The following is a 4,770-nucleotide window of genomic DNA, read 5'->3' on the forward strand; positions in this document are numbered from 1 at the left end:
AAGAGTTGGGTTAGAATCGGTTGTGACCCTATAAGTTGGGCCAAGTTCCATAATTCTTTTCCATTTATGTCAATTTTGGGAGTGCTTATTTTCAAGTGTTCATTGGAATAAATACGTATTTGTAGCCGGATCCACACCAATAAACAGTTGTTGGCATTTGGTAAATACGCCCCAACAAATGTTTTATTCGTTGAAGTATGCCTATTTTAAATAAAGGGAAAATCTATGATATAGAAAAAGTATCTTTTCCATATCATATCGGATGATATGGACCAATCAACATTCTATTTGTCTATATCGGTGAATACGGGTTATCCTGTGTAACCGGTTTCAAAAACAAACATTTAAAAAAGAAATTCATTTCAAAATAAGAAAGATGTTAACGTCTTCACCGTTAAACGTCACCTCCCCCTTCTCTCTTTCTCTCCAAATTCCAACCCCCATTCCTCTCTCTGTTGGTGGCCATTGTCGAGGCCTCCCCTCGTGGAACGTCTTTTTATTCTCTCGTCTTGATTTCTCTCTGCTTAGGACTTTAGGTAGTCTCTAGTCTGTTTCTTGTTTTCTCTTTCACACACACTCTGCTCCTCTTTTTGCACTTTCAATGATATAGAAAGACACACCTCGATCTTCACCTCTGAATTGTATGGGTTTATTATAATATAAGATCACATTATTTTTTTTGTTGTCAGGAGAGGGTGAGAAGCAAATCAAAATGAAATGTCGGGTTTCTGATATTGGTTTTGGGCGCCATCTTCTTGCCAACGATGGTGCTTTGTGGATTTCTGAAGAGGCTGAAGTTCGAAAGAGCCTTTCCGATAAACCAGAGAGTTGAGCTGAGTGAGTTTAGAGCTCATGACAATGTAAGGCACCGCTGAATCTCGCAGGGTGGGATCGTCGATTTTCCCGTCAAGAGTACATATAATCCTTACACCGTCAGGTAATTTTTTCTGTTTTTCTGGTCTGTGGTTGATTTTAAGCTCTGGGTTCAATTGAGGATGGCGTTTGACTTTCGGGTTTTGTTTCTTGAATTAGTTTTTGTTCTTGGCTGAATTTTGTTTCTCTTCTTCTTTTACCTACTCATTATTTTATAATTTATACCAACGGGGACCTGTGGGATGCACGAGATTTATTAAGCAAAAGTTAAATAATAGAAATGGCTATTTACTAAAATATCCCTTATAGTTTCATGGATTTACTAAAATATACCCTATTGTTAGCATTTTACTAAACCACCACTTATAATTTGCAATGGATTTAATCAATCTTCCATTAGATGACATTGTTGACCCTAATGTTCATTTAAATAAATTTAGTCAAAAGAAAATAAAAATAAAAATACCACTTTTGCCCTTAATAAGACATGGGCAACCACTCTATTGGGTATATTAGGTCAATTTTGTTTTCTATACAAAAAAGTGTTAAGGGTATTTTTGGAATAAAAAATCATGGACCTAATGGCAAAACAAACACTTCTTAATGAAAGGTTGATTAAGTAAATAAGTTGTAAAATATATGGGATGTTTTAGTAAAATAAAAACTATAAGGTAGGTTTAAGTAAATATGTAAAACTATAAGGCGTGTGTTCTAATAAATGACCCTAATAGAAACACATAAGAGTATACAATTGTTTTATATTTTCAAAATTTTAAATAATTAATAATTATTCATATTTTATATACTACTTTTAATAATTTTTTATAATACAAAGATAACAATAATTAATTTCAGTTACGTTCATTCATCAAACTAATGAAATCGACCAATCCAATCAACTCAACCCAAGTTGGTCAATTTTATAATATTTTAGGTTGGTTTTGGTTCAAAAATTTCCCAATTAGACCAAGTTGGATCAATTTCACTTTAGCCATTTGTAAACTGACCAAAACCAAACGGCCTAACCATTTGTAAACTGACCATCAATTGCACAATAATTTTTAAAACTAAATTTTATTTTTAAGTTTAAATCTTTTGAACCAACTGACCAAACCAAAAATATGACCAAAACCGATACAACTTGAGTGGATCGGTTTTTACAAAAGGTTAGTTGGTTTCAGCTGACCAACTCCCCAACCTGACTAGGTCAATTTAGTTGGTCAAATAGCTTACAACCGAACTGAACCAACTCATGAACACTCATAATTTCGGTTAAATTAGTGGTCTCATCTCTAATAAATAACAATAATTTAATTTTCAATAATTATTGAAAATTTAGAGCAAAAATACACAATTATTGGAAATATATTGACAATGAAAAAAATACAATAATTACAAAAATTATAAAAATACAATAAGTACTAAAAGTATATTAACTTAGTCACTAAATAGTATAATCTCAAATAATAGTTTAATCACTAATAAATATTAATCAATAAGTTATAACAAAAATACAATAAATTAAACTTAAAATTTTCAATAATAGTAGTTTAGTATCCAATAATTATTGAAAGTTTTCTGCTAAATAACAAAACAAAATAAATTTATACATAATCATTAAAAATATATTTATCACAAAAAATAATAAATAATTACTGAAATATAATAAATATTAATTTTAGTATATATAATTATATAATAAATACATATTAAGAGTTTAAAATTATTATTAATAAATATTAATTTTTTTGAAAGTTATTTTCTCGAATTATTACTTGATATAAGTGAAATTAGTTATTTATACTATTATGTAAAAATATTAAATTATTATTAATTTCAATATTATGTTATAATTATTTTTCTACTTATCAGATTTTTTTAATTTATTACGTAATTTCTTTATTTTAACTATTTAAAATCTAGTTATGCTAAATATTTTGTTATTTAAAAGATTTAGTTATTTAAATATTTAAATAATATGTAAAATATTTAAATTCTAAAATATTAATTATTTATTTAATTAAATTATCCATAAAATCATAATTTATACTATTATTATATAATTTAATTATTAATTTTGTAATATATTAAATTATTGTTGATTTCAATATTATGATCTAATTATTTTTCTACTTTGAAGAAATTTTTTAAATTTATTACATAATTTTGTTATTTTAACTATTTAAAATCTAGTTATGATAAATATTTAGTTATTTAAATATTTAATTTTTTTTATTTGATTTTTATTTATTTAAAGCTATTACATATTATTAAATATTTGAAATTTTTTTAAATTGATAATACAAAAATACATAATTTAAATTGTTAATACATAATTTCATGATATATTTTTTAAAAATATAAAATTATTTTTTGTGCTTTTAATAAATATTTTAAAGTTATTATATAATTTGTTAGAATGTTTAAATAATTCTTAAATTTTTTAATCCAAACTTTTTTTAGATAGATATAGATAAAAAGTAGGGGTGAGGATAAATAGGAATTAGAGATAATTTAGAAGAGAAACTCTGTACTAAATTAAAGATAATTTTGGAGATAAATAGGAATTGGAGATAATTTTGGAGAAAGTGGGTAATAGTGGTGGAGGCAATTTATGAGAAGTTTTAGGAGAAGAGATTATTTAGGTTATTGGAAAAGTGCATCTCATTAGTTGTTTTTAAAATGACATGGAATTAAAAAAAAATTAAAAATTAAAAAACAGGACAAAATTTCTAGACTTCCTTGTTTCAATATATATAAATAGATTGATGGGCTTTTGATATCCTTTGCTTCTTTACTATTTCCTTTTCTTTGTTTAATGGGTTCTAGATGTGATGATTCTTGATATTTTGAGGTTCTTAAGTTTGCAAATTGACAGCTATGTGGGTATATATTGTTCTTTGTCTTTTGGTGTAGTTTATAGATGGGATTTCGAAGATGTTGATTCCTTTTCTTTATTTGTTTATTTTCTTCCGCTTTTGATCTCTTTAAAACTCTATAGGGTGGGGATTTATTGTAATGGTTTTGACACATTTCTTTTTCTTTGAACCAGACTATTTTACAAGAGTGAAACAGGGGACTCCTCCAAAAGACTGATATGTTTAAATTAACACCGGAAGTAATGCCTGCAATGGTTGCCCCAAATATAACGGCTTGAATGTAAAGCTTTATTTCTTCCACTTTCTTCCTCTTCTTTCATTTCCATTGACATTTTTCCAAATGAAATCCTTATCATTACATTTTTGTAGATTGCTTTGAATTTCTTTCATGCTGCCACCTCATCCACAGCTTCTCTAGTATCTTCTTCAGATGAAATATTTAATTCGGCAGTTCAAACTTTAGATGATAGCTGCACTGCTAAGAATTCCTAGTGTGGTTACTCCTTTCAGTATGGTGATCGAAGTGGGCCATCGGGTTATTATTGTGCAAGATATGTTCTTCTTTGATACAGTTCTCGGGAATCGATTTATTGGTTTTTTTTGAAAATTTTAAATTTTAATTATAATATAAAATGATTAATTACCCGTTACTCTAGTAAATTTGATAATTATTGTAAACATGGCATTGTGAGGAATTTTCGGTACCATATGATTTTCCATATCGTAGTCGCACCCAATAAATAAACACTGTTACTTAATTTTAAGCACTTATTACTTTTTGACGCGTCTTAACCCACCACATAATTTTTAAAATACCTATACTAGTCCATTTGAAAGAAACAAATTTTCAGCAAACACCGATAAATAAGCACTTTTAACAATAAGCAGTTCTAAACATGGGCTTTAATCAGGTCAAGTCAGGTTGGATGTGAACCAAACTCCCATCTGTTGGTATCCCTTAGGGGCCGGGGTAGTTCTTGTGTTCGCCACAATTAGTTCCAGACAATTGTGTCATGGT

At 27.8% G+C, this 4,770-nt stretch overlaps 1 long non-coding RNA gene across 1 annotated transcript; it reads left to right on the forward strand.

Annotated features, from left to right (window-relative positions):
* The first annotated feature begins 416 nt into the window (after positions 1–416).
* LOC148871109 (uncharacterized) lies at positions 417–4,395 on the forward strand. Its single transcript, XR_016106870.1, has 4 exons — positions 417–536; positions 690–937; positions 3,926–4,032; positions 4,122–4,395. It is a non-coding gene; the product is annotated as an uncharacterized LOC148871109 (long non-coding RNA).
* The last annotated feature ends 375 nt before the right edge of the window (positions 4,396–4,770 follow it).

Source organism: Nelumbo lutea, chromosome 2, assembly GCF_056320005.1.
Source record: "Nelumbo lutea isolate HS-2025 chromosome 2, American lotus-T2T, whole genome shotgun sequence".
Classification (NCBI taxonomy): Eukaryota; Viridiplantae; Streptophyta; class Magnoliopsida; order Proteales; family Nelumbonaceae; genus Nelumbo; species Nelumbo lutea.